The sequence below is a fragment of the Oryctolagus cuniculus genome, chromosome 1 (assembly GCF_964237555.1).
Source record: "Oryctolagus cuniculus chromosome 1, mOryCun1.1, whole genome shotgun sequence".
Classification (NCBI taxonomy): Eukaryota; Metazoa; Chordata; class Mammalia; order Lagomorpha; family Leporidae; genus Oryctolagus; species Oryctolagus cuniculus.
Window position 1 is genome coordinate 41,610,297 of NC_091432.1, and position 24,854 is coordinate 41,635,150.

General features: G+C 35.3%; 1 protein-coding gene across 2 annotated transcripts in view; it reads right to left on the reverse strand.

Moving 5' to 3' along the window:
- LUZP2 (leucine zipper protein 2) overlaps window positions 1–24,854 on the reverse strand; it is a 527,143-nt gene that overhangs the window by 444,073 nt on the left and 58,216 nt on the right. The gene's annotated exons all lie outside the window — the stretch shown is intronic.

Sequence of the window (24,854 nt, forward strand, 5' to 3'; positions counted from 1 at the left end):
TTATGGAGGGAAAAGGCGCTATAATCCAAAAGTTGTACTTTGGAAATTTATATGTGTAAAATAAAAGTTGAAAAGAAAATAAAAGATCTTAAATGTTTCAAACACAAACACACACACACACATACAAACACTACATGTTTTTGGTGAATTTGAATGTCTGATCATTATATTGTGCAATATATTATTAATATCATATTGAAGATAGATATATTTAAATATCACATTGTACTATGTAAATATGTGCAAATAATATGGCTGAATTCTGAGAAAAAATGCCTACAGTCCTGATGGCAACATGGAGCCAATAGGATTGGAATGACTTCCTCCAGATTTCTCATCATGTGAGTAAAACAAAATCTCTCTTGTTAAAGCCACCATTTTTTCTTTTTTTTGACAAGTAGTGTTCTAGACAGAGAGAGAGAGACAGAAAGAAAGATCTTCCTTCCATTGGCTCATCCTCCAAATGGCTACTATGGCTGGAGCTTCGCCAATCTGAACCCAGGAGCCAGGCGCTTCCTCCCAGTCTCCCAGGCGGGTGCAGGGTCCAAGCACTTGGGCCGTCCTCCACTGCCTTCCCGGACCACAGCAGAGAGCTGGACTGGAAGAGGAAGAACCAGGACTAGAACCGGCATCCATATGGGATGCTGGCACCTCAGGCGGAAGATTAACCAAGCGAGCCATGGTGCCAGCCCCTAAAGCCGCCATTTTCAAAATTTTTTACTTGCAACCGAGTGTAATATATTTTTCTAAAATTTTTTATTATTGATCTTTTTAAAAATTTTTATTTTATGAATATAAATTTCCAAAGTACAGCTTATGAATACAATGCCTTCCCCCCCACCATAACTTCCCTCCCACCCACAACCCTCCCCTTTCCCGCTCCCTCTCCCATTCCATTCACATCAAGATTCATTTTATATACAGAAGATCAGTTTAGTATATATTAAGTAAAGTATATATAAATTATATATTAAGTATATATTAAGTAAAAATTTCAACAGTTTGCACCCACACAGAAACAAAGTGTAAAATACTGTTTGTAAAATACTAGTTATAGCATTAAATCACAATGTACAGTACATTAAGGACAGAGATCCTACATGAGGAGTAAGTGCACAGTGACTTCTCTTGTTGACTTAATAAATTGACACTCTTGTTTATGGCATCAGTAATCACCCTAGGCTCTTGTCATGAGTTGTCATAGCTATGGAACCCTTTCAAGTTCACCGACTCTTATCATATTTAGACAAGGTCATAGTCAGAGTGGAAGTTCTCTCCTCCCTTCAGAGAAAGGTACCTCCTTCTTTGATGACCTGTTCTTTCCACTGAGATCTCACTTACAGAGATCTTTCATTTAGGTTTTGTTTTTTTTGTTGTTGTTGTTGGTTTTTTTTTTTTTTTTTTTTTTTTTTTTTTTTGCCAGTGTGTCTTGGCTTTCCATGCCTGAAATACTCTCATGGTCTTTTCAGCCAGATCCAAATGCCTTAAGGGCTGATTCTGAGGCCAGAGTGCTGTTTAGGACATCTGCCATTCTATGAGTCTGCTGTGTATCCCGCTTCCCATGTTGGATCATTCTCTCGCTTTTTCGTTCTATCGGTTAGTATTTTCAGACACTAGTCTTGTTTACGTGATCCCTTTGACTCTTAGTCCTATCATTATGATCAATTGTGAACAGAAATTGATCACTTGGACTAGTGGTCCATGTATTGGTACCTGGCACCTTGCTGGGATTGAATTGGAATCCCCTGGTAGGTTTCTAACTACCGTTTGGGGCAAGTCAGCTTGAGCATGTCCCAAATTGTACATATCTTCCCTCTCTTATTCCCATTCATATTTAACAGGGATCACTTTTCAGTTAAGTTTCAGCACTTAAGAAGAATTGTGTATTAATTTCAGAATTCAACCAATAGTATTAATTAGAACAGACAAAAAAAATACTAAGAGGGATATCGTATTAAGTTGTTCATCAACAGTCAGAGCAAGGGCTGATCAGGTCACTGTTTCCCATAGTGTCCATTTCACTTTAACAGGTTTCCTTTTTGGTGCTCGGTTAGTTATCACCGATCAGGGAGAACATATGGTATTTGTCCCTTTAGGACTGGCTTATTTCACTCAGCATAATGTTTTCCAGATTCCTCCATCTTGTTGCAAATGACTGGATTTCGTTGTTTTTGACTGCTGTATAGTATTCTATAGAGTACCTATCCCATAATTTCTTTATCCAGTCTACTGTTGATGGGCATTTAGGTTGATTCCAGGTCTTAGCTATTGTGAATTGAGCAGCAATAAACATTAAGGTGCAGACAGCTTTTTTGTATTATTGATTTTTAATTACTTGATATGCAAAGAAACATAAAGAGGGAAAGGGAAGAGAGATTCAGAGAGATTTTGGATTCTCAGTTCACTCTTACAGTGTCTGCAACAACAGGGGTTATACCAGGAGCCAGAACCAGAATTTTAATCTGGCCTACCACATGGCTGGCAGGGACCCAATCACTTCAGCTATCACTGCTGCCTCCCAGGGTTTGCAATAGCAGGAAATTATAATGGGAATCAGAGTCAGGACTCAACCTCAGGTATGATATGGGATATTGACATTCCAAGTGGTGTCTTGATCAGTAGGCTAAATTCCACCCCCAAGTGCAGTAATAGAGAAACTATTACCACCAGTATGAACATGAATCAAAATACCTAATTTCAATTTCTCATATTTATGGTAAGATAAACAGCAATATTTCATTCATCAATATTTGGGAGAAGGAAAGAAAAATAAGAAAAAATAAATAAATTACTTATTTAAATGCATGCCACATGATATGTATTTAGTTTATCATTGCATTAAAGCAATGTCTGTGTATAAAAGGGCTACTGAGGGCTGGTGCTGTAGCGCAGTGGGTTAATGCCCTGGCCTGAAGCACTGGCATCCCACATGGGCACCAGTTTGAGTCCTGGCTGCTTCACTTCCGATCCAGCTCTCTGCTATGGCCTTTGAAAGCAGTGGAGGATGGCCCAGGTCCTTGGCCCCTGCACCCACTTGGGAAACATGGAAGAAGCTCCTGGCTCCTGGCTTCAGATTGACGCAGCTCTGGCCATTGCGGCCAACTGGGGAGTGAACCATCAAATGGAAGACCTCTCTCTTTCTCTCTCTCTCCTTCTCCTCTCTCTCTGCAATTCTGACTTTCAAATAAATAAATAAATCTTAAAAAAAAGCAGTACTTAAAGGTAGAGCCTTAATTTTTTAAAGGATTTTATTTATTTATTTGAAAGGCAGAGTTACAGACAGTGAGAGATAGAGAGAGAAACAGAGAGAAATATCTTCTTTCCGTTGGTTCACTCCCCAAGTTGCTGCAACGGCAGGTGCTGAGCTGATCCGAAGCCAGGAGCTAGGTGCTTCTTCCTGGTCTCCCACGCGGGTGCAGGGGCCCAAGCACTTGAGCCATCCTCCACTGCTTTCCCAGGCCACAGCAGAGAGCTGGACTGGAAGATGAGCAACTGGGGCTAGAACCAGTGCCCATATGGGATGCCAGCTCTGCAAAAGGAGGATTAACCTTGTGTGCAGCCCTTAATTTCGTATTCTATTTTGATTCTACATCCAGTAAAATCGTGTGGACATTCAGGTATTTTATGAGGTCATTTGAAGATATGGTTAATTTTGAATTGTTAACACCAGTTTCATATTAGAAATACATCTATAATCATTGCATATATAATTTACTAGGTATATACAATGCTCTTATTTAAATGGGTGCTTTCAAAAACCTTCCCTGATTCTATCACCTTTATAAAAAGTCATAACTTCTGATACTCTACGCAGTAGTTGAATTTTTTCATAACCCATGAACTAAGATATTCACCATAGTAAAGTTGCTAATAGTTTCAAAGCAAATTTATGTAAAATCAGTGAAAATTAAGTAACTGTGAAAAATAAAAGCAGAGTTTTACTCTAATCGTATCTAATAAATTAAAATACTTTATATAAATAATGAAAGCAATGAAAATTAATGATATGCATTTACCACAGCTTCCTCTTCTTTCAACTGTTCTATCTAGATACATATCTTTGCTTCTGCACTCTAAAGTTAATTTTCTACAATTCATTAGAGAATAAATACTATTCTTGGTTTATTTAAGATCACTGCTTTCATGTATTATTTAAGTGCTTTTTAACATTCACTTTGTCAAATACTCCCGAAATTGAAAATTTTATATTGACAGTTAATCATTGTCTATACACGTGTTTTTCTTTAATAAATTATTATGCAATATCAAGCAAAGTATTCGAATTACTCTTCAACTTTTCTTTTCTCTAGCTTAACTATCTTAGTTCAAGGCACTGTCTTATTCTGACCAGGCTATTACATTGTCCCTTTAAATTAGTCATTTTCAGCTCTGTTGTTCTTCAGAACCCCGTGGGGAAATTTAAATAATACAATTGCAGAACCTTAACCAAACTATTTTTTAGAAGAATCTTTTGGGGAGGGGATAGTACCTTCACTTTTTTAAAGATACTTATGCAATTCTTAGGTGTACCTACAGTTGAGTCTGTTGTGTTGGCTTGTCTCTGATATTATATTTAATTCTTGGTGACCTGTTAATAATGGAAATCTAAACTTAACATTTTCTATATTCCTTAAGTGTTTCATTTTCTTTCTGAAGGAACAGTGATATATCATGCAGATAATTATTTTACTTTGGGCTTAATCCTCTACATCAAATGTCATTTGTTTCCTGCATGTGAAATACATTTAAATAGAAATACAATCACCTTTCTTTTCTTTCTTTCTTTTTTTTTTTTTTTTTACTATCTTACTGCCTCATTTTTCCAGATCTCTACACAACTTTTCATCCATCAGGATGCACTCTGCAGAAGCTGTTTCTGGACTACTAATCATTACTAAGCAAATCTTCTAACACCAGGTTAGGGGCTTCTCTTACGTGATCCTATGCAACCTTCTGCATAGCCTCAGCTGTATCATTTCCAACAGTGTAATGTGGGCATCTGTACCTCCCTAATGAGTCTAATGTGCCTGCCTTCCTAATGAGATGTTTGTCTTGAGGACACTGTCCTGTGTCACACTTCATTGTTAATCCACCATTTTATACAGTGACTCGGACACAATAGACTCTTAATGTTAATTTCTTCTTAAAAGTTTTCAGGCATGATGCTGCTCTTACTAAATTATTCTCTAACTGATTTTAATTTAGCTCTGATTTTTCTTTGCTCTGCAGTAAAGAGAAATTTTTAGCTTTATTTTTCGGAAGAGTTTTAGGACAATTATATAGTTTCTCTAGAACTATTTTCAAATTAATTTTTACTTATTTATTAATTTGAGAGGAAATGAGGGAGAGTGCAAGCATTCTCATCCATTGGCTCACTTTCCAAGTGCCTGTGATAACCAAGGCTGGGCCAGAGTCAAAGGGCTGGAATGTCAATCCAGAATTCCTGTGTTTGTGGCAGGAACTCAACAACCTGAGCTATGGTGGGCTCCCTCTCTTCATTGGTGGGAAGCCAAGATTGTGATCTGCAACTGGAGTTTTGATCTCAGCAAACCGACAGGGGAAGCGAGTGGCTTAACTGAGATCTAAACCCTAGGCTAAATGCCTGTGCATCTACTCACTTATTGAACCAATTTCATGTAATTCAGTTCTGCTTCTTAAAGAATGACAGTTGATTGAAAACATTTTCATTTTTATATAATTCAGCATGGAAAAGTATGAGTATATGACAGGACATTGAAAAGTTCATGGAAAATGGAATTGATGGATACATTTTTTTGGGGGGAGTAAAAACTTTTGGATGTGATGCATAGATTTTTAATAATACACATTTTATGTGAACTCCTTGAAGACTCCTCATACTTTCTGACTTTAACTTTTATTTACTTATGAATATAGTGTCTGCCTGTGACTTTGTTTCTCTGTATGAATAAGCATAAAAGAGATACTCTTAATGAACATCATTACAGCCCTTGATCAAAATCTCTTAACTATATAATGGACCATAAGCTATGGAAGGACATAGAAACTCCCATCCCGTAACTATATTTACAATAATCACATTCATCTACCATTATAAATGAATGCCACTTTTACTACTTGGATTTGGGTTTGAGTTTCTTTATATTTTTCCTCTTTTTTACCTTAATAGGATTCCAGGATTTTATAATCTTTCACAAATTGCTTACAAACATACTTAAGAAGATTTTATTATTTCTGTTGAAAAAAATTTTAAAAGAAGATAATTTTAAAGTATCATAATGCATTTTAGACCTATATGCATTCTGAAATAAATTATGATATGCTACTGTCTGCAGACATTCCCTGATAATGCATGTTTAGGCTAGTTATTTACAATGCTGTGATTATATTGTTTGAATTCTAACACTATAGGTTCCATTGTGTAATGGTTAGCATTCTGGACTCTGAATTCTAATACTACAGCCACCCTACTTCCAAAATTTATTACCCAGAGAGAAATTAATGCTCTCATTTGCTAACATGTCAAAAATTGTTACATGGGGGCCAGCGCTGTGGCACAGTGGGTTAATGCCATGGCCTAGAGCGCTGGCATCCCATATGGGTGCCGGTTCAAGGCCCAGCTGCTCTACCTCCAATCCAGCTCTCTTTTGTGGCCCAGAAAGCAGTAGTAGATGGCCCAAGTCCTTGGGCCCCTGCACCCGTGTGGGAGACCCAGAAGAAGCTCCTGGCTCCAGGCTTCGGATCAACACAGCTCCAGCTGTTATGGTTAACTGAGGAGTGAACCATTGGATGGAAGACCTCTCTCTCTCTCTCACTCTGCCTCTCCTCTTTCTGTGTAACTTGGACTTTCAAAATAAATAAATAAATTTTTAAAAAAAATTGTTACTTATGTTTCAGGATACTGATAAGCATGTATAACCTAGTACAATCAATAAATGTAGTAAGTGCATTTTTTACACAAATATATAAATACTATGTGAACACTCAATAGAAGGTACCTTGATAAAAGTAACATACTGATTTAGAAATTAATTTATCAAGATTACAAATCATTTATTACCCAATTTGTTATATCCCCTAATGAAATAAAAAGTTACAATCATTTTCTCTCAGATTTTATTTTTTTTATTTTTTATTTTTTTAACTTTTATTTAATGAATATAAATTTCCAAAGTACAGAATATTGATTACAATGGCTTCCCCCCCCCCATAACGTCCCTCCAACCTGCAACCCTCCCCTTATCCACTCCCTCTCCCCTTCCATTCATATCAAGATTCATTTTCGATTCTCTTTATATACAGAAGATCAGTTTACCATACATTAAGTAAAGATTTCAACAGTTTGCTCCCACACAGAAACATAAAGTGAAAAATACTGTTTGAGTACTAGTTATAGCATTAGATCTCAATGTACAGCACACTAAGGACAAAGATCCTACATGAGGAGTAAGTGCACAGTGACTCCTGTTGTTGACTTTACAAATTGACACTCTTGTTTATGGCATCAGTAATCACCCTAGGCTCTTGTCATGACTTCCAAGGCTATGGAAGCCCCCTGAGTTCACCGACTCTGATCATTTTTAGACAAGGCCATGGTCAAAGTGGAAGTTCTCTCCTCCCTTCAGAGAAAGGAAAAAAAAACCTAAATGAAAGATCTCCACGAGTGAGATCCCAGTGGAAAGAATGGGTCATCAAAGAAGGAGGTACCTTTCTCAGATTTTATTTTTGATATATTTTAGTCAAGATTCAGAATTTTAGGACACCTATTCTGTACTTAACACAAAATATTGTTTTACTTCCATTTATAATACTTGCTGACTGATATTTTTCACTCATTTATGTCTCTTACTCGTTTGTGTTATAAAATCCAAGCAAGATTTTTATCCAGCCAAGTTATAAAGAGTCATATCCAAGACAGCACTTCAAATACATAGGTCCTTTTGCTCAGAACAATGATCAGACTGTCCTCACGATAAGAGGCTTGTTGCCCTGGGGCTTATTTACATTCTATTAACTCATAATTTGGCAAGATGCTGACATCTCTACTACATATTCATTCATCCATTCCGTGATGCAATAATGCATGTTATTGTTTATTTATTACTGGCAACTGTAGTGCTGAGTTCTGGAGGAGATATGACTCCCCTTGCATCAATCACTTGTAGTCAAGGGAAATAGCAATATGTAAACTGATAGAAGACAGGGGATAGCATGTCAGTCTTCCAGTGCATAAATTAGGCTGCATAAAAAGACATGAAATGGTAGGAAAGTAAATAGTAAGAAGTAGCCTAAAGAGGCTAGATAAAAATATGGAAAATTCCAGGGACTGAGGATAACACATGGAAAGGCACAAAGATTAGAAAGAAATTGGAAGATTTAGGGAACTGAAATTTGTACAATTTGGGCGGAAGTTTCTGTGTGTGTGTGTTTGTGTGCACGTGTTTCTGGGTATGTTTTTGTTGAGCAAGCAAGAAAGGAAGAAAGTGACAAAAATTTCCTTTGGGCCCAAATCCTAAAAGACTTTGTAACTTATGGTTAGGACAGAGATGAGCATGCCCTCAATTAGCTTTAGAATCTGAAAATTATTACTTTTGGAATCTGAAAATTGCCATTATGCCATTAGTTTTCCATACAATTAAAGACTGGTATTCTGGTCAAGGAAATAACATTTGCCAAGATTATTACATATTACAAATTTATAAATCTACTTTTTGTGGAATGTTGTTCACTATGTTGCCTAATTCCACAAATTTCTTGATGCTTCCTTCATATGCTGCATCTCTCATGAAGTCTTTCTTTGCATTCACTAAGTTCTTTTACTGAACTTGCTTAGCATTATTTTTCAGATATGACATGTCAAACTTTTCTATGATGTATAAATATCTGTAAACCTGGCTTTTTCCACAATACTAAAATCTTGAGGGAAGATACTGGGTAATTATTTTAGTATCCAATACTAAAGGGTAAGGGTAAAAAAGGTGAATGCTATCAGTAACAACGGAAAATTAAGAAAAAGAGTGATATAGTTCTTCAGAAAACTTTCAAAATGCAATAACAAAAAGGCACAAAATGAAGAATTATATTCAAGATTTTGAAGCCTGTGTGAGTTGGGAAGCGTGCAAATATGTACATGGTTTTTCTCATCAATTTCCAATTCTTGGTGATAGCTGAGCTGATGCCACTGAAATTGCAATTTAAATATTTTCCATTGAAAAATCATCCTCAGCCACTCACACAGAAATTGAAGACCACTACACTAAACTATACGTGAATCAACCACAAAAGCATGCTCAAAAGGGGTCATGATTACCACTACTGGATGGCGTTTCTTTCTCTTAACAATGAGCTCAACCTGTTATCTGGATGTGTTTGATCTGAGTGTATTGGTTTGATGTAGCGTTGAATGAGTCTCTCACTTTGATCCTCTGTACAGTTAGATCAATAACTCAACTAGTCCATGATGGTTAGTACAGGTAGCAGAGAGAGCTTAAGTTCAGTTCTGTAAATTGGTAATTACTTCATCAATATTTGAATTGAGAGTAATTCAGAAAGCTAGTGGAAAAGGAAATTAAAGGTAAGTTTATTTATTTTATTTATTAATTTGCTTTTACATTTATACAAAGAGAATCCATTTCATGTAATTCTTATGTATAGTTTTAAACATATAATGATATTTCCCATCCTACTTGTATACCTCCATCACTCCCACCCTCCCTCCTCCAGCTATTCTTTTAATTGTTACAATGGTATACTTTCAATTCACTTTATAATCATAAGCTTAACCCTCTACTAGATAAAGAATTCAACAAGAGTATATGGAAAAATGACTGTATATATAAGCTTATTTTAATGCAAAAATTTTTAAATTAATTCATAATTTTTCATAATTTGCATTTTCTTTGAACTTTTGGAGGTCCCTTCATACAATGGTTGTAAGATGATTGGTTGAAATCAAGGATTTTGTCATGTGGGGATTATTTCTTTGTGCAAAACTGAATTATCTGTATAAATATAGTAATTACTCCAAGCAATAATAACCCAATACATTTTTATATCACTTTTATTCGAAAACTATGATCTATATAGCCTTGCTGGCCCACTTTGCAGATGAGAACAACTCTTTTGTAAATACAATGTTCTAATGCTCCAGGTTTTCTTATAAGTGTTTCTTGAATCTTCTGTATTCTAGGATAAGTATGTTTAAAATCACCTTAAAAAAGATGGTTCTTAATTTATCATGTTAAAACAAGCAATCATATTCACATATTCACATGGATAGTTTTTCCAGCTTTATTCATTTTTTTCTTAACACAGCAGGAAGGCACTTCATACCTCATAATATAACAGCAATTTTTATGATATCAAATCATGTCAATATCTTAGTAAATTTATGGTCAAGACGCTAGAGATGTTTATTCTAGCCTGTTACCTGCAAAGCTCCAACTTTCCTGTTTTCTAATTGTGCTGCTATTATTTACATCCCTAAATTAGGACTTGAAAAAAGTAATGCATGGATATCTTTACAATTGGCCTCTTCATGATAGCCTGTTGCACACTTTCTAATTCATAAGCTGATAGCCTTTAATTAAAAGAACTTCAAATAGTTGGGAGCAAGTTTCATGCCTTATGGCACAAAATTACAGACTTCCTATCTGGTGTATGTAACAATTCTGCATTAATGAGATGCTTTTAACAGAAATTCTGACAACTTCTCAGTAATTAGAAAAATATCAGGAGATTAAGTTTCATTTTTAAAGGATTTTATAAAAGGATACGTTGAAAGTGAGCAAAAACACTTAAGAGGAAATAATTTTCTTATCATAATTACATTATGAAAATGTAATTGAAGTTTTACAATGTAACATTTCTGAAAAGCACTTTAACTATTATCATGTATAAATATATTTAGAAACCAATATTTTATTACTTTAAGGAAATGGATATTTGATTAAAATTACTTGCTTTATTCTGAACTTAAGAGAAAGTGTTCTCTTTAATTTGGCATGATGCTTCTCAAGATATGTTTAAAACCAAACCATATGTTTATTCTTAGAAGAATGAGAGGGAAAAATCCCAGCTCATTAGGAGTGGCACTATGTCTACCTACATGATTTCAGCTCTCTTCTGCTGCAATTCTCAGATTAAGCTTTTCATATCTTCTCTCTTTGCACCTTAGCTTAGATATAAGAGCTAAAACCTAGCCATGAGAACTTTAGCATCACACTTCCGAAGAACCAAACATCAAATTCTCACTTTGGCACACTATAGAGCAAATATGCCTGGAAGAAAAACAATTTCCTTTTGCAGTCTACACAAAGAAATCCTTTCACAGAACTGTAGACCTTGTAAGGTCTTGAAGCCTTCAAAAGAACTAAAAGGAAGTTCTTGTGCATGTCTGTTTAATTCTCTCACAAAAAGAGAGGTTCTCATTGAGGAGAATGGCTTGCCCAAGTATGGTATACAGGGAAATAAATTTTTAACTACGAAAACTTAAGGGAGGAAAAACTTGCCAAAGATGATATGGGTGTGAATATACTATACCGGGGTTTAAGACTGACATTTTTCTCTTCCTGTGTCTTTGGTTTATGACAAATGCAGTCCAAGTGAAAATCAAGTTCCAATAAGAAACATAGTGGGGATTCATTAAATATCAGCTTTTTTTTAAGTATGTATTTATTTGAGAGTCAGAGTTAAAGAGAGAACAAGAGGTCTTCCATCTGGTGGTTCACTCCCCGCATGGCCACACAGCAGCCAGGGCTAGATCAGCCAAAGCCAGGATCCATGAACCACGATTTTCATCCAAGTCTCCCAGATGGGTAGCAGGGACCCAAGCATTTGGATCGTCATCTGCTGCTTTTCTCAGGCCATTAGTAGAGACGTGGACAGGAAGTGGAGCAGCTAGGACTCACATAAGCACCAATATGGAAAGCCGGTTTCTCAAGCATTGGTTTTATTCCCTACACCACAGTTCCAGCCCCAAGTATCAGCTTTTTATCAGATAAGAAACTTCACAATGACTTAGCCTTATTGATAGACCCTATGGCTGTGACTTTCCTAATTTGCTCAATTTGTACTCAATAAAGGCAGTCTATTCTAGAGAAAAATTCCTTATTGATATTAAACATTGTAAATAGCTACACTTTCAATTAGCTAAAAGGAATATTTTTAATGCTGGTATCATTATACTCATCCATTTCTGTCTCACAATTTTTTTTTTTTATTTTAAATTTCACACTCAAATTAAAAAATTCCTCTACCTTTGAAAAGTGTTGAAAAATTCCTGAGTAAGTGCACCTGGACCCGAGGTTTGAGTTTTGTTTGTATTGTATTGTTCCATGTGTGTATTTTGTTTCAAGATATGCTTTATTTTTATCTGAAATTCAATCTAAGTCTGATAGATTGCTGGTAGCAGTCCAGTTACTTGAGCCATGAGTGCTGCCCCTCATGGTCTGAATTAGTGTAAAACTTGAATTAGGAGTTAGAGCTTGAAATCAAACCCAGGTAGCCAAATGTGGAATGGATGAAAATTAACTGCTAGATTATGCACTCACTCCCTGTATTAAAGCACTCTCACCAGAGACACAGGGTGATACATAGAGGGATCTCTCACCCAGTGTTCATTCCCCATATAGCCTTAATGGCCATGGATGGAAAAACTGAAGCCAGAAGCTTCTTCTTGGTCTTTCATGCGCATTTAGGGGCCCAAGCATTTGGTGCCATCCTCAGCTACTTTCCCAGGTCCATTAGTAGGGAACTAGATTGGAAGTGGAGCATCTGGGATTCTAAATGGAACTTGTATGAGATGCCGCTATTGCAGGCAGTGGCTTTACCCACTGCTCCACAAAGCTGGTCCCTGTGTGTATTTTATTTTTTTTTTATTTTTATTTATTTATTTATTTTGATAAGCAGAGTGGACAGTGAGAGAGAGAGACAGAGAGAAAGGTCTTCCTTTGCCGTTGGTTCACCCTCCAATGGTCACCGTGGCCGGTGATCTGATGGCAGGACCCAGGTGCTTCTCCTGGTCTCCCATGGGGTGCAGGGCCCAAGGATTTGGGCCATCCTCCACTGCACTCCCTGGCCATAGGAGAGAGCTGGCCTGGAAGAGGGGCAACCGGGACAGAATCCGGTGCCCTTACCGGGACTAGAACCCTGTGTGCCAGCGCTGCAAGGCGGAGGATTAGCCTAGTGAGCCGCGCCGCTGGCCCCTGTGTGAGTATATTTAAAAAATGAGTGTGGACAGGTGATATATCTTATTGCCATTTTTAATTTCTAGATATATATTTATTTAAGACATCTATTTCTTTTTGAGCTAATTCTAGTATTACATGTTTTCAAAAGTTTAATATTTTTAAAAAATATCTTCAATTTTAGTTGTTTTCTTTCTTTCTTTATTTCCTACTTTTATTGATCATCTTACTTATTCTGGCCTTGCTTCTTTGATTTTATAATGTTGGTTATAATCCAATCTCTTGCATTGATTGTACCTAAATTTACAGTTATGAAAGAAATATTTTCAAATATATACTATGATTATATCAAACTTCATAGTTTTTATGCCTACAGTGTTCTTGTTATTGTAAATATTTTTAAAAATATGCATGAAATGCATTTCATATACCATAATATTCACTAATTTAAAATATACAGTTTTTTTTAGCATACAAACATATTTGTACAACCATCACCACACTGACAGTAAACCATTTTCAACACACCAAAAAAAGAAACTCCACATCCATCAGCAGTCATTTAACATTCACTTTCTTGTACTGAAATCACAGAACCCTAAGAATCAATGATCTATTTTATATCTGTAAAGACCTGGATTTTCTAAACATTTTCACACATAGATCATACAATGTAAATATGGTTGTCTATGACTAATCTCTTTTATTTAACTTATTAGTTTCAAAGTCCATGCATGATGCAAACAGTATTAGTACTCCATTCTTTAAATTGACAAATATTCCCTAGTATAGATGGACTATATATTTTACTTAGTTTTAAAACCTCGTATTTATAAAATTTATATTTTACCTAAAAGTTATTTAGCTATATTTTATAGTTCTAAATATGTATTTTAAAATATATATCTTCTTGTGAACTAACTTACTGTACTCCTATACAATATTGGAATAAAAGTATAGATATTTTCTCTCTTTTAAATATACAAGAAGTCTTTTTTTTTTGACAGGCAGAGTTAGACAGTGAGAGAGAGAGAGACAGAAAGGTCTTCCTTTTCATTGGTTCACCTCCCAAATGGCCGCTACAGCCAGCGTGCTGCGCCGATCCAAAGCCAGGAAGCAGGTGCTTTTCCTGGTCTCCCATGCGGGTGCAGGGCCCAAGCACTTGGGTCATCCTCCACTGCCTTCCCGGGCCACAGAAGCGAGCTGGACTGGAAGAGGAGCAACCGGGACAGAATCATCGGCGCCCCAACCGGGACTAGAACTCAGGGTGCCGATGCCATAGGCAGAGGATTAGCCAAGTGAGCCGTGGCACCAGCAACAGAGTCTTTTAAAGTTCATGGAAAATGTGTATCATGATAAAACAACGAATGAATTTCAATTTTTTACACCAAAGTAAAGTTGTTAAGCAGTGATAACATGGATGAACAGAATCTAGTTTGAGCTATTAGCAAGGGTAAGACACCATTTTCAAGAGTCCCTATCACAGCAATATGAATTCTGTCATAATTGAAGGTAGAAAGACCCCAAATATATGATGAAGCTTAGATGAAGGGATGCTGAAATCACTGATGCCTTATAAAAAGTTTATTGAAACAATTCACCAAAGAAATGACCAGTTCGGAAATGGGCATCCTGTTTACAGAATGAGTGAGAAAATGTTGAAATCCACAGTGCCACATCATCCATATCGATTTATAAGAAAACATTTAACCTTGCTAATGCCCTAACTGGAGAGGACCAATAATTAACAGCAGAAAAATACAGCCACCAATATACACATCTCTAATGATTCAACTTATAAAAATTTTGAATGAAAAATTATGGTGGAGCCATAATCTCTCTCTCTCTCTCTCTCTCTCTCTCCTTCTCTCTCTCTTTTTAACTTTATCCATCTTTCTGACCCTCTAATAAATAAAAAATCAAATGGTTCAACTGAATAACATCCAGGAAAACTTCACCACAAAGACTTCCTCCATCACAACAATGTTCCTGCTCATGCCTCTTATCAAACAAGGGCAATTAGCAAGAGTTTCAGTGAGAAATAATTAGGTGTCCACACCACAGTCTTGGTTTGGCTCCACAAGACTTTTCTAATCTTAAAAAAGAGTTAAAAAATATTTTTCTCTGAATCGATAGTGTATATTGGTATCATCACATACAAATGTGTATTCAACTTGATGGCACTTAGTTTGATTAATAAAATATATGTTTTTACTTTTATGATCTAACTGCATTTTCCATTATTTTTTTCAAGTTCTATTACATGAACATCATTGACCAAAAGCTTAGATATACTTATAGATTCATAATTCTCTAATCAAAGTTTAAAAAAAGCCCAATGTTGGTAGAAACTATTAAACTACTATGCATTTCAGATGAATAATTAAAATATCTGAAATCTCAGTCTGCCTCTCTCAATTAGAAACCTTAAAATAAGGCAAGACAAGGAAACAAGGAAAACTGTGTAACTAGATCACTGAGTTCAGCTTTCAACAGTTTTATATTTGAATTTACTTCTTTGCAATGCAAAATATATAGCATACCATTAGAACAATTAGAGGAGTGCTATGAGTTTAATGGTCTCTGTATTTGTATGTTACTACCATACAGTTACTGATTACTATAGTTCGGATAGTTTGAAATCAGAAGTTAATGAGCCGGCGCCGTGGCTCAATAGGCTAATCCTCCGCCTGCAGTGCCAGCACACCAGGTTCTAGTCCTGGTCAGGGCACCGGATTCTGTCCCAGTTGCCCCTCTTCCAGGCCAGCTCTCTGCTATGGCCCAGGAGTGCAGTGGAGGATGGCCCAAGTGCTTGGGCCCTGCACCCCATGGGAGACCAGGAGAAGCACCTGCTCCTGGCTTCAGATCAGCGCAATGCGCCAGCTGCAGCGGCCATTGGAGGGTGAACCAACGGCAAAGGAAGACCTTTCTCTCTGTCTCTCTCACTGTCCACTCTGCTTGTCAAAAAAAGAAAAAGAAAAAGAAAAGAAAAAAAAGAAGTTAATGAATCTAACTTGAAAGTAAAAGAGAATGATAAGGTAAATTCAAATAAATTCTAAATGTGATGCTGGCTGGCTTTTAAAATTGTACTAGCTAAACAAACAATCACAAATTACTATGTTCCACGATCTCCAAAAATGCTTAAGTTTCTATGGTACCTTCATCTAATTCAAAGTAATAACAATGTTTATTTGAAAGTCTTCAAATAAATTTATTTTTAAAATTGTAGTAAAATTTCCAATAGCTAAAGTCATTCTCTTTTCTAATTTGTTTATTTTTAATTTAAATGTATAAAAATACTCTCTATATAGTTTTAAAGCAATAAAATTTGTGAGATTACTTTTGTGCCTCAAGATACAAGGACAATTACATATATTTAAATATAATATAAATTATATTATATACAATATATTTTATAATATAACATGTTAACAATATATAATATACACATGTTATATTTAACATATATTATGGGGCCGGTGCCATGGCTCACTTGGTTAATCCTCAGCCTCAGGCACCAACATCCCATGTGTGCGCCAGGTTCTAGTCCTGGTTGCTCCTCTTCCAGTCCAGCTCTGTGCTGAGACCCGGGAGGGCAGTGGAGGATGGACCAAGGGCCTGGACCCTGCACCTGCATGGGAGGCCATGAAGAAGCACCTGGCTCCTGGCTTCAAATTGGCGCAGCGCCAGCTGCAGCGGCCATTTGGGGTTAAAGCAACAGAAGGAAGACCCTTCTCTCTGTCTCTCCCTTTCACTGTCTGCAACTTTTCCTCTCAAATAAATAAATAAAATCTTTAAAAAATATTATAAAATATATTCTAATTGTTATGTATTATATGTTTTATATAGTATATATACTAGTTGTAGTATATTATGTATTATATGTTATTATTATACCCTCCATAAATTTTCTATGAGTATATCTATAATCACATATTGCATGTCTATATCTTTACTATTATATGGAGAATATATTATTTTCATTTATGCTCCAGAGATACTTAGAGAGGGCATCTATCAGGGTTAGAGGTTGGGAAGACCTGTTTTAATCAATTAAAAAGGTTCAGTTTAATAATAGAAATTTTTGATAATGGATTGAGTTTTTTAAAAGTTTATCAATATGCATACTGTCAGGAAATTAATCATGAATTTCAATTTTTTCTTGTATCAAATAAACTTACATTTTAGCTCCATTTTCTCACAGATTTTTGAAATACCCTGCACCTTGAAGTGGCCCTGACTGCCTGTTACACATTCAGATGCCTTAAATCTAAAAAACAGAAATACCAACTGCTCAATATCATTAGTGATAAGAGAAATGCAAATAAAAACCACAATAAGGTTTTACCTCATCCAGGTTACAATGGCTATCATCCAAAAACCAATAATAATAATAATAATAAATGCTGACAAAGATATGGGGAACAAGGCACCCTAATATACTATTGGTGATAATGTACTCGTTATAGCCAATAAGGAAAATAGTACAGAGATTCTTCAGAAAACTGAAAATAAATCTACCATATGTCCCAGTCATCCTACTCCTGGGAATTCACACAAACAGAATGAAATCAGCATAGGGAAGAATTTTTATACACCCATGTTTTTTGTAGCTCAATTCACAATTTGTAAGATATGGGATCAACTCAGATGTCCATCACTTGATGACTGGATAAATACTACTCTGCTATTAAAAAGAAAGAAATCCTATCTTTTACAACAACAAGAATGCAACTTGAAGTCATTATACTTAAAGAAATGTCAGTTCCAAAGAGAAAAATATCATGTTTTCTATGATATTTTATAGTTAAACGAGATAACAGAAGAATATATAGGAACAAAAGGGATATCTTGAGATTTGATTTTTTTTTTTTTTTTAGTATTTGTTTGTACTTTTGTGGAACTGTGGTATTTCTGTTTCTTTCATTTGTTAAATATTATGGTTAGTGCTGTATTTAACCTGTGAATGTAGAATGAACAGAAATTATGCTTTTGCAAAAAAAAAAAAAAAAGGAAGGAAGGAGGGGGACTGAGGGAGGGAAAGAGGAAGGGAGAAGTGTATAGTTATCTTCAAAGAATTGTCTGAAATACATGAATTCTGTACACTTTATATTAGTAAAAATATAAAAAATGGAAAATAATAAAGACAAAATGAACTTCAAAAGTAGTCTTCAAACCATGTCATAGCTTTATGTTTTTAATGTATAAATGTAGGCAATTTCTATTTTAAAATGTTTGAAGCACACAGTCATTCATAGCAGTTAGAGCTAGCATATGGGAGTCACTGTAATGAGATTGATTTGTTACTCTAATGACAGTGAATAGATTCATACATCTTCTCAAACCTTAAACCAAGTATAAACTTTATAGAATTATATGAATATTTTTAAGAATAATCATTCAGGACATACTTCCAAGAATTTAGACATTTTATAAGAAAGTAATTTTTGTTTTGCTTTGTTTTTGGTGAGCAGATTTTTTTTCCAGAATGAGATCGTTCTGTCTTATTCCTCCATTCTAAACTGTAGTAATTTTGTTATTAAATCTTCCAACTAAGGTATCCCAAACTACCATAAATAACAACACGAACATTTTGGTGGGTTTAACTAAATTTGTGTGTATTTAGAGTTATATAATGTGTCTTATTCAAAGTTACACACTTCAATAATACTTGAATATGGCTACCCAGGATTTTTTAAAATTTATATACTTATTTTGTAAGAATTACAGCGGTGTAAGATGCGCGCACAATCACACACACACACACACACACACAAAGTCAGAGAGAGAGATTCCATCTACTGCTTCACTCCCCAAGATGGCTGCAACAGCCAGTGCTATACAGGTTGAAGCCAGAGGCTTTATCTGGGTCTCCTAAGGTAGTGGTAAGGGCCCAAACACTTGGGCCATCTGCTGCTTTTCCAGGCCATTAGCAGAGAGCTGGGATGCTAGCATTGTAGGTGGCAACTTTACCTATATGCCACAATATCCATATTATTACGGTTCATTATCTCAATCTGTCCCTATTGCTTCATGGTCAGAAATGTTGAAAAGGTTTCTATTTTCTTTGAATAACACCATATAACTTTGGAATAGTACACATATTCTTAGACATCTTTTACCACAAACGTGGTCACAAGAACACAATCAAATAATTTGAGAATAAAACAAAGGTGCATTTATGCTTTTAGGAATGCCACAATACTTTAGCAAGGAATCTATGACTTGGTGTGAGGGTTATGAAGGGTAAAAGGGTTATGAAGGGTAAAGCAACTTATATGTTCAATAAACGTTTTGCTTATATTTCAAATAATTCAAAAATGTTTTCTTGTTCTTAAAGTATTGGCTTTGTTAAATACATATTTAAACTAACTTGAATTCTTTCTTGTAATTAAAGGTATGAACATCTGAAAATAAATACATAAACCAAATGTCTTCCCCCAACAATTTGGACACAATTTTTCCAACAGTCATCCAATCACGAATTTTTAAAGTATTTAATGTAATGTCTGATCTTCTAGGGTTTCTGGGATAGATAAGTAATTAATATTCCCTTTTTCATTCATTGTCACAGGTTAGTAATGAATCTTGGTGCTTTACATTCCATTACTTCAACTTGAATTCCATTCCAAATTCTTCTAGATTCTTGATTGTGAGTTTGGAGAGGGTGTTTATTTATTATTATTATTATTGCTCTTTATTTAAAAGGGAAAAAAAAAAGATTGACAGAAACTCCAAAATTCTTTGGAAGCCCTTGGTAAAGATTTATCTCTTGAAGTGTCAATGAAAAATAAGTGCAGTCTTTTCCATTGCTCTTTATCACAAAACTAGTGCTGTCAGTTAAATTGTTAAAAGTGACAAAAGAAAAAAGGGTCAACAATTTTTATGAGTGAAAGTGATTATCATTTATTATTATACTAGTAAACTAGCACAATGTCAAAAACTTTTCAAAAATCTTGGGTAGAACTCAAATAATGGCTTTCTTTCAGTGTTTGCCTGTATTACTCTGTTTTCACTGACTATAAACAGTAAAGGTCTATCCCCCACTGCATCATAAGCCACACACTCTATATAATAGCTAGAACTAGCATTTTTCACACAGAGAAATCTCCAAAATGATTTAACATTCAGTAGTGGCTTAGCTATCGCTTTCGTGGATATATAAAATCCACAATTAAATACATGCCAGCATGCTTCCTCCTTTTCTTGTGTTTAAAATTGGTCTGGTCTGAAGTATTGGCTGCAGAAATAACCACTTGATTTCAAAAATCAAATGAGTCTCTGGATTCCCTCATGATCAGGAGATTCAACTAAGAGTCTTTCTTTTCTAGCAAGGAAAGGACATGTGATGTATACTGGGAAGTGATGATAGTCACACTGCTTTCTTTGTTGAATGCCATGTTCAATTTTTTCTCTCATCCCTCTTTTCCTTCATTACACTTTTGTTTTCAGTTCCTGCTATCGTTGGCTTTCTAAGGGAGTCCCTGTTTTTTCAATAGACATTGGTGAAAAGGACAAATTATCAAGCATGTTCATTTGGCATATTTGTATGAGTAAACTATGAAAATTGATCTCTTTGGTGCATCATTAATTTCCTGAAATAGAAATCAACTGTATTTCTCATTTGTATTTAATTTGTATTTAATTACAAATAACAAAATCTCCTGTTATTGTGATTTAAACATACAGATATTTATTTTCTCAAATAAATATAAGTAAAAAGTTAGGTGAGCAGGGTGAATCTGCTTAATGTTAATTTTAGAATTTCACACTGTGTTTAGTTTTATGTTCGATCTGACTTAAAATACAGGTCATTATCATTTTTGTTGCTTGATCATCAAGGATCATTCATCCAAAATCAAATGACATAGCAGGATTTTTCTCTTAATCATCTTATCTCTCCTTCATCCCTGTTCTATCTAATCTGTTTGTGATCAAATTAGCAAATGGGAATCTCAAATTGAGAAGAAAAAAACCCACTTTTTAGGCATATAGATCATATCAAAAATAAATAAAAATGGAAAAATATGAGAAAGTGATTCCTTCATGATCCAAGAATTTTTCCCAGTGGATCCAAATTAGGTATAATTTAAAAGAACAACAACGAACATCAGGTTAACTGTCAGAGATATACTGCCAAGCCATGACTAAGATGTACCTTGTCTAATACTCCTTCTTTCAGCACCCAGCAGAGATCTGATCTCTAATCCTTTGGGCTAGAAGGCTGTAGGTGGATGCAGTCATCTCACTACTTAAAGTTTCATGCTGGCATCTTAAGAATAGCTAAGCAATTATTTAAATTATATTTTGTCTGTTTTGTTTCTGTGCTCTTTGGTTTGTGTTAGTTTTGGATATGATTCCTTCTTTTTCTTTTTTTTTAAGATTTCATTTATTTGAAAAGCGAAGTTACAGAGAGAGAGAGAATCTTCCACCCACTGGTTCACTCCCCAAATGGCTTCAATGGCTGAGGCTGGGCTGAGCAAAGCCAGGAGTTTCATTCAGATCTCCCACATTGATGCACAGGACCCAGCACTTGGACCATTTTTTGATGCTTTGACAGACACATTAACAGGGCTTGCATCAGAAGTGGAGCAGCCAGGACATGAATCTGCTCTTACATGGAATGGTGGTATCATAGGTGGCACATTAACAAGCTGTGCCACTATGCTGGCCCCATGATTCCTTTTAAATCCTGGCATGACTACATCCATTATCCATGACATCATTCCATTAGAAAGGCATTGCTGAAGGCTGAAAACTTTTACTCTTCAAATCAATTGTCTCTAAGCCCCTACTCTTCTGCCGTATATTTAGAATCAAAGTAAGCATTACTAAAGAATACTTTTATTGGATGCTCAGAATACTAGTATGTTTAGGCTTACATAATAACATGCCATTTCATAAAATTCATTCTACAAAATGTAAAATAAAATAATTTTTAGTATGTTCACATAGATGATATTTTCATTATCACGAAGAGAATTTCATTTCTAGTTATTATCATTTCATGCTTTTTGTGTTTTATCTAAGAAATCGTTGCCTGCCCTAAGGGCATGAAGACTTATTTTTATGTTTTTTTCTGAATTTTATAGTTTTAGCACTCATATTTAGGTCTATAATTCATTTGTGTTCATTTTTAATATGGTGTGAAATAGTCTAAAATGCAAAGTGAATATTCTGTTGTCTATTATTATTCTTTTAATTATACTATGATAATTGTTGACTATTATGTCCTTATTGTTTTCATTTGTGGAATGCAGTTTAAGTGGAGTTATGTTTATGTTTGATTATAGGTTTAAAAATATTCTTTTATATGATGGAAGGGAGAGAAATACAGATAGAGCTCCCATCCACTTATTTATTTCACAAATGTCCCCCATGATCAGGAGCAGAGAACTCAATCCAGGTTTCCCAAATGGGTGACAGGAACCCAACTACTTGAGCCATTGCTTGCCTCCTTCCAAGGTCTGCATTAGCAGAAGGCTGCAATTGGGAGCAGAGTTGGGCTCAAACCTGGACAACTATGATAGGGGACATCATAACTGGTAGATCAAATGCCTGTCCTAACTTTAATTTTCATATACTTATACACGAATTGCCTATTGATGTTTTGGGGTATACCATCTATGATTATTTGAGATCATAGGAAGAAATGTACCAGTTCCTTTTCTTTAATATATTAAGCATAAAATAACTTGATTATGAATACATTCAAAAATGGCTCAGAACAATATATTTGCCAGCTAAATGAGTTAGATATTTTAAAAAATTTTAAATAGGCCGGCGCTGCGGCTCAATAGGCTAATCCTCCGCCTAGCAGCGCCGGCACCCTGGGTACTAGTCCTGGCCCGGGTGCCGGATTCTGTCCCGGTTGCTCCTCTTCCAGGCCAGCTCTCTGCTATGGCCCGGGAGTGCTTTGGAGGATGGCCCAAGTGCTTGGGCCCTGCACCCCATGGGAGACCAGGAGAAGCACCTGGCTCCTGCCTTTGGATCAGCGCGGTGCGCCGGCCACAGCGCGCCGACCGCGGCGGCCATTGGAGGGTGAACCAATGGCAAAGGAAGACCTTTCTCTCTGTCTCTCTCTCTCACTGTCCAATCTGCCTGTTAAAAAAAAAAAAATTAAAGACAAGGTATTAAGTTAGAGTATATGTACATACAATAGTAGATCTTAATTTATTTAAGGATAAAGTTCCTTTAGGGGATTATTTTTGTTATAGAAAATACTGATTTTTTTTAATTTGTAAGTAACTTTTAACAGGTGATTTGTAGATATAATTCTAAGGAAACAATTATATTCCTTCCTCCTTCCTTCTTTCCATTCACTTCTGGCCCTCCTACCCTGTTCCTTCTTTTTTGTGTTTTTGAAATAACATATTTTACATTTATATTACAATGAAAAGGCTTCATCCTTCACCAAATAGGACATTTATAAAGAAAAAAGATCCTAGGTTAGTGGGAATGTAGACTATGGATATCAATAACTGAATGGAAAACATACCATTTTACCCACATACAGTAAATTTTAAAGTAGTCACAGATCATTAAAATTACAGTGATGACATCCTTAACCATTGGTTTGACAAAAGAATAAAACATTTTTACAAGATTATATTTACAGCAACACTAATTGATATTTCCTTTTTTCTTTTTCTTTTTTTTCTTTTTTTTAACTTTTATTTAATGAATATAAATTTCCAAAGTACAGCTTATGGATTACAATGGCTTCCCCCCCATTACGTCCCTCCCACCCACAACCCTCCCCTTTCCCACTCCCTCTCCCCTTCCATTCACATCAAGATTCATTTTCGATTCTCTTTATATACAGAAGATCAGTTTACCATACATTAAGTAAAGATTTCAACAGTTTGCACCCACATAGAAACACAAAGTGAAAAATACTGCTTGAGTACTAGTTTTAGCAATAAATCACAATGTACAGCACATTAAGGACAGGGATCCTACATGAGGAGTAAGTGCACACTTCTTTTTATTTTTTAAAATTTAAATCCTTGAATTAAGTGTCATGATACCTAATGTATGCTCAAATCATTTCTATACAATTGAAATACCCTGTAACTCCTTAATTTTACAAGCTAGAGTAAAACTCATTACTAAAATACATCTTGATAAAATTTAACATCTTTGTTTCAGAAGTGATGGAACACTACTAAAAAAATGACCTCTTTATTAATAGCCTTCACATGTTGTACTACTGAAAAATAAAAGAAGCCTTGATTTCAATAAAAGCATATTTTACTTAAATACAACATATGCATGTTAGGACAGAAGGCTTTGGTCCAGCTCATTAAATATTTCAAAAACTGCATAAGAAATCATTACAAATAATGAACTTAGAGTGCAGGAACTAAATATAGGTAGACAAAGGTTCTTTTAGAAATCACCAATGGGAAATTTAGCAAGTACACCTGTGTTTAATTACTCAGTATGTTTTTACTCTATGCTTTATGTAATTCAAGAGGGTCATTGCACTTAGTGTGCATGTGTAAATGAACATACTAGCTTGTTTTAGGGAGATTAGTGCAAGCAAATTAGAGTGATAAATTTCATCCTCAAATATATTTGTGGAATGAGATCTCTAAGGAATTTTTATAAATTCAGTTGTATGGAATTTAAATAATTTGCATTGCCAAGGATCATACAAGTCCAATCTCCATTATAGATATTTTC